Source organism: Ursus maritimus, unplaced genomic scaffold (genome assembly GCF_017311325.1).
Source record: "Ursus maritimus isolate PB19 unplaced genomic scaffold, ASM1731132v1 scaffold_22, whole genome shotgun sequence".
NCBI classification, from domain to species: Eukaryota; Metazoa; Chordata; class Mammalia; order Carnivora; family Ursidae; genus Ursus; species Ursus maritimus.
In genome coordinates, this window is record NW_024424675.1 from 17,789,651 (window position 1) to 17,802,143 (window position 12,493).

The window sequence follows — 12,493 nt, forward strand, 5'->3', positions numbered from 1 at the left end:
AGATGGGGAAGGTCCATGGCAGGAGTGGAAGCACATTCGAGTGCTCTGAGGGCCAGGGGAAGGGAGCTGTGTAATTTTGGACCCAACAAGAGGCAGGATATGTTTTCCTGCATATGTGGGAGGCAGGCCTTGCTGCTCAGTTTACCCTGAACACTGTTCTTTGTAGCTTTCCTCCCTGGCTCTGTGGGTCTCCAGTGCCTCCATTCTTTCATTCCTCTCATTAACTGGAGAAGAGCCAACTAGGAAATGTTCCAGTCTTGAGTTTTCTCTAGGATGAATATCCACAGAGTTTGCTTGGAGACCACCACCCTCAGGACCAGCATGCCCTTACAGCTGAAAAGGTGACAACAGCTGAATCACCAACATGGGAGGGTTTGTGGCCTGGCAGAGTGGAGATGACTGGCACCAGGCAAGAACTATCACCACGAGGAACTGGGGCTGAGTCAGATCTCTGAATATAGCTGTAGGCTCCTGTCCTTGTAGCCATGATCTGAACATTTTAAGACTTCAGAGCCAACTGACAGGGTACTTGCCGAGAGGTCCAAGTTTCCCCTTCTTGGGGATGTCAGAAAATGCCAGGTGTTCTCTCCATTTAGTGGGAGTGAAAGCACAGTGGGACCAAAAAAGCATGGACTGATGCTCGTCCAAGATCAAGGACTCCTGCTCATTCTGAATATGGACTCAAGATGGTCTTCTACTGTATTGCTCTCCCAGGGCTGTTTTGGCTGTTCACCAAAACTTGAAACTTAGAGTACTTTGGGGGCAAAATATCTCTTTATTAAAACAACTCAACTTAAACATTAACTGAAAAGGTAGACCACAGAGCTTTGAAGGCTGCCCTATCTTGATACAGTTAGGTCCTCTAGATGTCTTAACCATTATCAGTCACGGCTTTAATCTCACCTTAGTTTTATCTCCAGACTTTGTTTTAAGTCTGTCTGTTAATTCACCTTGGATTCTACTTTTAAGTTTATTCATGAAATGTTTTTTTGGGCACCTACTATGGACATTTGCCAGACATCAAAAAGGAATCGTCTATTTCCTCCAGAAGTTTGCAACTTACTTAGGAGAGATCCATATCTGAACTAGCTAAACAAATGTAATAAGTAATAGTCATCCATGAATAATTTAGTCAATTGTTGCTCTGCAAGGTGGATTGGAGAGGAAAGGAAGCTCAGCAGGCTCTGAAAGGGTCTGGCACAGATAGGACTCGAGCTGGACCAAGGGCAGGAGGGAGGGAACTTGGATGAACTTGGGCTGCCCCCCACCACTGGTAATGGGTACTGTGTCCAGGCAGGGCATTGGGAGAGTTGCAGGGGACTAGGTTGTGACCAGCTAAAGAATGAGACACTATGGTCGTTTTCTTTTTAAACTATTTTTCTCAAAACGATCAGTGCCCATATTCTAAAAAGTTAAACTAGGCTTATTATGAAAATCTGTTGTTCTTAGCAACCCCTTCTCCCTCATTCCCCAAGGGACAAACCACCCACCTTTGGTTTTTCCAGCTGAATCTCTTTGTATTGACTTTGAGTTCTCCGCATGATACATTACCACTTCACAATTTTTCAGTGCGAGGCCTAATCAATTGACTTTATCTGGTAGAAAATGGAGATTTTGCTCCGTGCCCTCACTGTCTCCCATCCTACTCAACTTGCAAGCCCTCCATTTTCTCCATGTAATTGTGTGATTTTGAACGGATCAATATGAAACATGGTGACGTGACTAAGAATATATAAACCCCATTTGCAGCTTACCCAGGACATACATTATGACTTACTTCTCTCTTCTGGCACAACTTTTAGTTTTTCCTGGAGTTGGCAATCTTGTTTCGTTTGTTTATGTGATTTTCTAGGTAGCTGTCACTATATCAGACTCTGCCATTTCCATATGTACCCCTGGGATTCTGTGCATGTCATCGGGAACTCCTCTGGACCCTGCTGCCCTTTCTCTCCCTGCTTATTGTCCCCCAGAGGTGAGAATGTGACTGCAGAGCGCTCAGCCTTCCCATGTGACTTCTGTGGAGATGTCTGGTGCCACTCTGATCCCAGGTTCTTTGTTTTGCTACTATTTTTCTTTCTGGATGCCTGGAGGATTGTATTCAGTGTTCTGACATTTCATAGTGACATGTCTTGTTGTTGGCCTCTTTTTCTCCAGCATAGGCACTCTGGAAACTCATGTCTTTTAGTGTTAGGGAATTTTCTGAAATTAATTTCTTTGATAATTGCCTTCACTCTAAGGTCTGTTTTCTGTTTCTGGAATTGTTTCTTTAAGTGTTGGTCCTTATCTTTTCTCTCTGATTTTTCATATTTTTGTCTTTTTTCTATATTTTGTCTTTTTGATCTCCTTTATGGAAGATTTACTTAGCTCTGTCTTCTAATGCTTCTGTCATACTTTTGGGTTTTTTGCTATCATGGTTTTAATGTACAAGGCTCTCTTTAATGTTCTGGGTGTTCTTTTTATGGCAATAAAATTTTATTTTGTGGCCATAACATCTTTTCTTATCTCAATATATTATCAATGTAAATATTCACTTAATCAGGGGCACCTGGATGGCTCCATTGGTAGAGCATGTGACTCTTGATCTTGGGTCATGAGTTCAAGCCCCACATTGGGTGTAGAGCTTACTCTAAAAAAAAAAGAAAAAAGAAACAGGGACATCTGGATGACTCAGTTGGTTAAGCGTCTGCCTTCAGCTCAGATACCAGGGACCCGGGATCAAGCCTCAGATTGGGCTCCCTGCTCAGTGGAGAGTGCTTCTCCCTCTCTCTCTCTGCCTCCTCTCCCTACTCCTGCTCTGTCTCTGTCTCTCTGTCTCTCAAATAGATAAATAATATCTTTAAAATAAATAATTAAAATATTTTTAAAAGATGGGGTGCCTGGGTGGCTCAATCAGTTAAATGTCTGCCTTCAGCTCAGGTCATGACCCCAGGGTCCTGGGATTGAGTCCCGCATCGGGCTCCTTGCTCAGTGGGGAGTCTGCTTCTCCCTCTCCTTCTCCACCTGCTTGTGCTCTCTCTCTGTTAAATAAATAAATAAAATCTTTAAAAACCATCTTTTTAAAAGACATAAATATGCATTTATCAGCATAGCGGTCAGAATGGTCCTTTAAAAATACGTCATATCATGTCGTCCCTCTCAAAACACCACGGTGATTCTGCATCTGACTCACAGGCAGAGCCCGAGTCCCTGCAGTGACTGATGTGGCCCCCGTGATCTCTCCTCCCCCCGGCCTCCCTGTCATTAGCTCTTCTACCTCCTGCCCACCCCACTCCAGCCACACCGGCCTCCTCAGTGTTCCTTGACTTCTCCAGGCCCACTCCCACCTTAGCACCTTGGCCTTGACTGTTCCTTCTGCCCAGAATCCCTCACTCCTTCAAGATTTTGCTCTGATCACCTCTTCTCAGTACGGCCTGCCGTGGCCTCCACGAGTAATACCGCATCCTGCCCACGCCCCCGTCCCATCCATGCCTAGCACCCACACTCCTGGCCTCCTTTCTCCCACTTAGCTCTTCTTTTCCGTAGCAATTGTCACGCTCTAACTCACTCATTTTACTTATTTACTCTGTGTGTCCTTCATCATTCCATTCCACACCCTCGTCCCACCCCACTTAGAAGGGCAGACCTCTCTGTTCTGTTCACTGTTGTTCCCAGCACCTTAGAACCGTGCTTGGCATCTGGGGCGCCAGGCGTCTTTGCTGCGTGAAAGGATGAATGAAGGGATGAATCTCCTTGAGGATTTTCCTGGTTGGTTTGTGAACTTTCCTTCTCCCTGCAGGCCAGTCTTTTCTCTAGGTTGCTTTTTCGATTTCTTTGCTTCGGTCTCTACCTTTCAGGTGACACGTGGCCGTCAGCTCATGCTAAACAGTGAGGACGCCAAACCCAGCGCAGCTCTGTGCCCGCGGAACGGCCTTGTTGACCATGGGACTGAGCTCTGCGCGACAGTCAGCCTGGGCCATTCACTGGGGAGTTCTCTTCCCTGAGGCGGGTCTTTCCCAGACAGTGCTGGCTGCCAGCGCCTGGGAACCAAGGTGGCAGCCAAGGCTGAGAGCCTCGACAGTCAGTATGTAGACTTCTACTTCGCGCCCTGCTCTCGGCTGGCTGCTCCCACCTTGGCTGGAAAACGGTATCTCCCAGCTTCCCAGTCAAAAAGCCCGATTTCACAAACTCTCTCCGAAGATCAGACTTCCAGATTCCTGCCAGGGTCCTGGAGTGATCTTTGCCCTGTGGCTTAGAGTTGGGGAGGAGAGAGAGGGTTTAACTCATTTTATTTTTTACTTTTTTATGCAGGGATCCATACCTCAGGGGCTTTGCTGCTCCCCTGTTTCCTTCTTCCCCCCCAAACCCCTTCAGGGCCTGAATTCAGCCTTTTTCCCACGACCCGCATTCAGACAAGCTGCTGTCATCCACAGTGTCACCCGCTTGCTGCTTGGACCTCCAGTCACCCGTGCCCTCTCGGTTATTAGACCCCTTTGCTCACACTTCTGCTGACCTCTTCAAGTCAGGTTTCACTCGCTGACTTGCTGACCAAAACTGCTCAAGAAATGTGAAAAAACTCATTTTTCTTTTCTTTTTTTTTTTTTTTTAAGATTTTATTTATTTATTTGAGAGAGAGACAGAGATAGCGACAGAGACCACGAGTGGGGAAGAGAGGGAGAAACAGACTCCCTGCTGAGCAGGGAGCCCGATGCGGGACTCGATCCCAGGACTTTGGGATCATGACCTGAGCCGAAGGCAGATGCTTAACCTACTGAGCCACCCAGGCGCCCTCATTTTTCCTTTTTAAGGGAAATCGAAATCGAATGAATTCTGTTTGAAGGTTGTTTTTTGTTTTTTGTTGTTTTTTTTGCTTTTGTGTTTTAAGACCGTCCTGTTGCTCTTTGAGATCCTTAGAAAGCCCCGTAGAACGAGACCTGGCAAAGACTAGGTCCTGAGGTTCAAAACACGGTGAGTAATGGACGGTCTGCAATGAGGGTGGAAAGCAGTGGGTCAAAGGCGCGCTTGTCTGTGGTCCAGGAAGGAGACAGCTGCATGTTGAAATCTGTCTGCACACAGCCAAGACTGGGAGAGTGCCTCTGGTCATCTGGGGTCAACCTGGGGTTTCCTGGCTACCTGGTCATTTCCCAGGCTTTGAAAAACAATAATTTATTTAAATATGGAACTATATTAAGTAAAACAAAAATTAAACGCCCTCCATGAAGAGTTTGCTATTGTATTCTTTCAGAAAAAAAGGTGCATTTATAAAACCATATACAGATCCTTTTTCAGCTCTTTTCACTGTGAAATATAATACATATACAGAAAAGCACACGAAACATACATGTACGGCTTAGATCATTAGCGAAAACTCAGGGAAGCACCTGTCAAGTCAGGGAGCCCTACACGGGCGTCCTGGGCAGATGGGGCAGCTCGGCCGTGAGGTGAGAGGCGACAAAGCAGATGCCGCCCGACAGCTGCCCGACACGGTTCTGGCCAGCACACTGTGACAGGAGGGGCCTGGGAGAGGAGGCAGGCAGGTGAGATCCTGGAGAGCCCCTGTGCCAGGGGAGAGAGGCGAACCTCCTGTCCCCGCCCCGGCTAGGGGTCCGGCCCTTCTCTTCACTCTCAGCTCATCCTCTAAATCTGCTAAAGAACCCACAGAAAGTCTGCCTTTCTTTCTCTGAGGCTACAAGATTAGAACAGAAAATCCCAGCCCTTGATCAAAGCCCATAAAACTCCTGACACTGGATAAAAACAGACTCTTTTGGGTAAAGATGAAAAGAGGCACATGAAAAGATTCGGGAACACAAAAGAACATGGAGCAGGAAAATGAGAAGAGCGTTGTTTCCAGTAACAGGGAAAATGTGTGCCAAGAGGAGATTCATGTCTGGTGAGATTGGAGAGGATGTCGGAGGGGCCACCTGGAGTCCGCGAGTACTGCTTTCAGATGAACTCGGGACTCAGGGGTACACACTCAGAGAAGAGAATGTTAGGTATGACTTTTTTTTTAAATTTATTTTTTAAGTAATCTCTTGAATATTAAAGAGCTCAGAACCCCGAGGTCAAGAGTCACATGCTCTACTGACTGAGCCAGCCAGGCACCCCAAGAATGTTAGGTACAACTTGATTTAAACATGAAAATGAAATGTTCTGTAAGTTACTAAAATTGGGGGCAGCTAGGTGGCTTAGTTGGTTAAGCATCTGCCTTTGGCTCAGGTCATGGCCCCAGGGTCCTGGAATGGAGCCCCAGGTCAGGCTCCCTGCTCAGTGGGAAGCCTGCTTCTCCCTCTCCTGTTGCCTCCTGCCCCTCCCCCTGCTCATGCATGCTCTCTCTTTCTCTCTCTATCAAATGAATACATTTTTTGAAAAATCTTAAAAAACAAGTCACTAAAATCGACTCAATAAGAAATGGAAAACCCGAATAGACCCACTAACTCAAGAGGATAGGAAGGAGGTCCTCAAAGGTCTTATTCAGCCAGATTTTGGACACAGACGGACAATAGTGTGGAAATTTTCTAGCTAACCTTCAAGAAAGGCTGTCCATAATTTTGTACATTCTAGAATCTAGAGCATGAGAAAATGTTATAAACCTAGTACAACCCCCTTAGCACAACTTGTCCAAATGAATGTTTTTAAAAAGTACACACACAACTCACTTATACATGGTGATTTGAAAATTGTAAATAAGTTATAAGCTCAAATTCAACTATGAGTTAAACAGGCAAAGTCAAAGGTGAATATGTTTTTAAAGATTTTATTTATTTATTTATTTATTTATTTATTTATTTGAGAGAGAGAGAGCGTGCACATGACCAGGGGGAGGGGAAGAGGAAGAGGGGGAAGCAGCCCCCCCACTGAGCAGGGAGCCCCACATGGGACTCGGTCCCGAGACCCCGAGACTATGACTTGAGCCAAAGGCAGACACTTAACCGACTGAGCCACCCAGGCACCCCCAAAATCAAAGGTCTATTAAGCACATCTGTTGTGTACTACGTTACCTTAACAGGTTAGAAGTGAAAAATCATAGGACCCTCTTGATAGGTGCTCAAAAGGCATTAGACAAAACTCAACATCTATTCCTGACTTAATAACAAAACTGTAGCTCTCTTCACGTAGATAAACCTTAACCTCATAAAAAACATTGGAGAGGCGGCGCCTGGCTGGCTCAGTGGTGGAGGGGCAGCTCTTGATCTCGGGGTCGTGAGTTCAAGCCGTACTTTAGGTGTAGAGATTACTTAAAAACAAGATCTTTAAAAACATGAGGAATCAATAGCAAATGCCATACAGTGAAACACCAGATGCGCTCCCATTAACGTCAGGAGCAAGGGCAAGGTATCCACGAACACCTGTCATTCTGGTTGAACAAAGCAAAAGTGGGCTTGAATCTCTGTGCATTGACTGAAGTTTGCAAGAGGTAAGGTGTTCAATTTTTTTCTGCTTTTTAAATAATTCCACTGAATTCCATGGCGAGTCACCATGCCACCAGGCGACTGAAATGTGCTCTCGGTCAGGACGGGAGTGTCCCCTCACTGCCCCGTTTGCCATCTCAGCTGCAGGACGGGGCTGTCTAGGGGCGCCAAGGCCTCTGGGGAGGGGAGGCAGCTGGCCCTTGTGTTTCTACACTAGTGTTTGCCGAGATGTACTTTGACCTGGACATTAGGTGTGGTCCATACATAGCTTCAGTGTCCCTTGTTCTCAGCTGCACATTTTCTCTCTGTGGCTCAGCTCCTTCTGTGCCCTCTTTGAGCCCACGAGGACATCAGGTGGCCCTGGTGTCTACCTAGTGGGAGTGTCCAAGGTCCTTCACTGCCTTCGGGCTCCTTGTGGACACATAGCAAATTATTCGGCCGCTCCCCGCCGCATGCCGGGGTGCGTGGGAACTGTGTGGGCCATCTCCAGTCCAGCCGTCCAGCTCTGCCCAGGGCCCTTTCATTTCTCAAAGGAATGATAGACTCTTGCTGCTGCCCAGGCTCTGCTTAGAAAAGGGCATGGGCCCCTTCCGACTGCAGTTTCCCAGTCTGTCAAGGATATCTGTTGTTCTCCCTCTGGCAGCCTTCCTCTCCCAGCCCCCGCCCTGCATTTCTGGCCGTGCTTCGGGGGGTGCTGACCAGGATGCAGTGACACGGTGACATTCCACACCCACTTGCTTCCTTCGAATTCTCCTCTTTTCTCTCAATCCCGAGTCTTCTGGTAAATCCAAAGAAGCACTCAGCTAAAGCACATCAACCAAGAAATGAATCTAAAGGTCAAACGGTCTGTGGTGAAGCAGCTTTTGTTTCACTTCCGGTTGCCATGGAGCAATATTTGTGGTCCATACACCGTTCAGGGAAGCCAGTCGGCTGCTCTTGCGTTTGGATACTGTGGCGCCATCAAATTGCCGAAAGTTTCTAAATGATTCCTCGGCGTATCTGTACTTACTTCGTCATGGGCCAGGGTCAAAGGGCTCAAGGGCCAGCAGAGGTCAGAGGTCACATTGAGGAACCTGGTATAAAGGCTGTCACCACCTCCTCTGTTCTTCTAAATCTGGTAATGACATTCAAAACTAAAAATTCCAAGAACTTGGGGCGCCTGGGTGGCTCAGTCAGTGACGCACCCTACTCTTGGATTGGGCTCAAGTCATGATCTTAGGGCTGTGGGATGGAGCCCCGTGTCAGTCTCTGCGCTCAGCGTGGGGTCTCCTTGTCCCTCCCCCTCTGCTACTCCCCCCCCTCACGCATGCATGTGCTCTCTCTCAAATAAACAAAGTCTTAAAAAAATTCCAAGAACTTGACTTCCCTTTTCCTGTGCATTCTGCTGTGTCACCCCTTCCCTAAGCCAGTGGGCACAGAGCACCCTGGCTGCTGCCAGGCTGGAGAGAAGTAGTCATGAGGTCACAGAAAATAGTGGAAACGAAAATTGCATCGGTCACACAGCAAGTTTCACTCTTGCTGAGGAAATGAGAAGTATAAGATTGGGGTGGTGTTGTTTTTTTAATGAGGAAAGCGAAAGATTAATCATAATTTGTAAATAAACAGATTACAACCTACAAAACATTTGTAGTAAGAAAGTTCAGTAGGATAAACTGGTCACAAAGATCAAGACCAAGAGCACTTCTCCTGGGCTGGAAAGATGATTGGAAAACAATACAGCAAGGGTGTCATTCACAATGACTAGGAAACAAAACACTTGGAGGTCAAATTAGTAGGAAGTTACTGAGTATACTTGGAAAACATCATAAGACCTCACTGAGATACCTAGAAGATTTTATTAGTAGTAACTCTGTATTGTGAAGAGATGTAAATTTGTCTCCAGTGCAATCCCTCTCTGATCAAAATCACACAGGGGGGTAAGAGGACTTGACAGAGTGATTCTCAAATCAGTCTAGAAATTAAAGGATGACAATAGCCAGAAAAAAAATGTCAAAGGAGAACCCTGAAGAAGTACTTATCGTCTTTGATATTCAATGGCATTACAAAGCTACGGAAATTAAAAGTTAAGGAAGGGAAAGCAGTCGAGCAGAAAGATGACCCAAAAAGAGGCCTGAAGATCAAGAGAAATTTAGTATACGATAAATGGACAATGAAAATTAAGACAGAAAGGATAGATTATTTAAATAAATGGTGTTAGAGCAACTGATTAACAAATCTGTCCAATTCTCCTGGTCCCCTGTTTGGATTAGATTTCCTCTCCCTTCAGCCTCGGTGTCATCATGTGATCAGCACTGGCCAAAGAAGTGCGAGTTCGAGTGATGGGTGTTTCTTCTTTTGGGGGGGAGGGGCAAGAGGGAGTTGGAGAGAATCTTAAGCAGGCTCCATGCCCATCGCCAGCCCGATGGGACACAGGGCTCGATCTCACAAGATGGGTGTCATTTCTCAGAAGAGGCTTTAAGAGCTCTTACACAATTTCCCATGTTTTCACTTACCCTCTGCCTCAGTCCGGGAGTGAGGATGACTCACACCAGAGCCCCCAGCTGACCCATAATGAACACACACTTGAGAGCGAAACAAACCTTTGCTGTTTAAAGCCACTGGATCTGGGGGTTTGTGTTATGCAGCTACCCTGACTGGTACAACTGCTGTCTCATACTTCACAACCGTCGGAAGATAAACAATTCACACCAACATCTTAGAAATGCAAAACAGTTCACACCATTGTATTAGATATGCAAATCATTCGTGCTTTCTGGGAGTATCTGAGCTTTCTAAGGGAGAGTTGGAGAAAAGGCATTGCCTATCGGGAGGAATAAAGGCTATATGCAGGACCAGCTACGTAATCTGTGGCCCTCAGTGTGGCTGGCTCAGTCGGTAGAGCATGTGACTCTTGATCTCAGGGCTGTGAGTTCGAGCCCCACGTTGAGCGTGGAGATTACTTAAAAATAAAATCTTAAAAAAAAAAAGAAAGAAAGAAAGGAAATACAGTTCCCTTATTTAAAAACTATTAAAAATGGTCAAGATGGGGACAGCAGAGCATTAAAGCATGCACAGGGTCCTCCTGACCATGGGTCCCTTTGTGACGACACACATACAGACCACACACCCATGAAGTTTGTCTCCACCATATGTAACCAGTGTGTCTCCACCCTCCCTTTCCTCCCGCTGCCCTTTCCTCCCTACTCTGCCTCACGTTACCGCTGCCTGTCCAGTGATGGAGTCGGGTGGTTGAGCCATTGCTGGAAGTCCTGATAACGATTATGAAATGTACACTTACAGGATATCACGAGGCTGGGCCCCTGGAGGGAAATGATTTTTCTTAAAAATCAATTTTACTAGGGGGCACCTGGTGGCTCAGTTGGTTGTGCGACTGACTCTTGGTTTCGGCTCGGGTCATGATCTCATGGGTCGTGGGATGGAGCCCCTGTTGGGCTCCCTGCTCAGTGGGGCATCTGCTTGAAGATTCTCTCCCTCTGCCCCCCCCCACTCGTGCACGTGCACGTGCACACGTGCTCTCTCTCTAAAATAAATAAATAAATCTTTAAAAATAATAAAAAATGAGAAAAGAAAATAAAACCCCATTTTACTGGGACAGAGCTTACACGCCATACGATGCACTCATTTGAACTGTACAGCTCACATTCCACATGATTCTTTTTATTGTGGTAAAAAAATACATAACATTTAATTTACCGTCTTAATTATTTTTAAGTGTCCGGTTTGGTAGCGTGAAATATATTCACATTTTGTGACACATCACTGGGATCTTTTCATCTTATAAAACGGAAACTCTAGACCCGTTAAACACCAATTCCCCCTTCCCCCAGGGAAGAACCTTATACTTCACCCTTAATAATGGAGCATTCAGAATATATGAGGAATGTCTTAAAATAATCTCTCTTAAAATAGGACCACTTCCAGAAAAAGTCAATGAATCATTAAGGTGCAAAATAAGGACTCTTAGGGGGTGCAAATAAAAGAAAAACAATCCGACTAAGTTGGCTAAAGAGCAAAAGGGAATTTGGAGACTCCTGTAACAGAACATTCTTCTGCGCAGGGCTCAAATGATGTGACCTGCCCTAGCTTCTCTTTCTTCACCTCTCAGCTCTGTTCCTGGGGGTTGTGTTCCTTCCCAGACAGGCGAGAGCACCACCAGCCCACCCTATCTTTCTGGGCCTTCCAAGAAGGAGCCTCTTCCTTCCTGGCAGCTCAAGCAAATGCCTCCTCAGATCCCCACTGGACCAGCTTGGGTTTCCTGCCCACAAGGGAACTAATCTCTGTAACCAGAGGAATGGAGTCTGTTAACTGTTAAACCAGTTGGGGTCCATGTGGGAGCTCAGGTAGGGGTCGATCCCCCAAAGCTGCATGCCTGAGAACGGGAGAGTGACAATTTAACCAAGGAAAACTGGGTGCAGTTGATAAAGGGGGGATGGATGCTGGGGCAACATTGTGATGTCATCACTGATACGTATTTTGTATAATTAGATCCGTCAGTCAGTCAGTGCTCCGTGAGTTCCAGTAACAAAGTGAGCGTCTTGATGAGACTTTGGGTTGGGTTGAGTCAAGGATTCAGGTGTAAGTGATTTATGAAGGAAGTGCCCCCAGGAGAAACCTGTAAGGGAATGGGGAAGGGGGAGCAAGACAGGGAAGGGGAGGAGGCCCAGAAAGGATGCCACTGGGGAGATGTTTCAGCCTCAGCCCGACCCCTCCCAAACTGAGTATAAAATTACATCCCCGGAGCGCCCGGGTGGCTCAGTCGGTTATGGTTACGCATCTGCCTTCGGCTCAGGTCATGATCCCAGGGTCCTGGGATCGAGCCCCCCATCGGGCTCCCTCCTCAGCGGGGAGTCTGCTTCTCCCTCTCCCAATCTTTAAAAAAAAGTGTACCCCCAGGAAAAGGAACTGGGCTGTCATCCTCCTGTCACCCCAGTCTTTAGCTACTTGGCCTTGGCCAACAGGGATCTTGAAACTCTCAGACACTTCCCATCCTCCAAGCAGTCAAGGAGGCTCCTTTGCCCAAGGGTGGCCTTACGCAGCGTGCGCGCAGCAGCCCCTCACAGCAGAGCTGGCTCGATTCGGAGGCACAGAGCCAATCAAAGGTGGGCCTT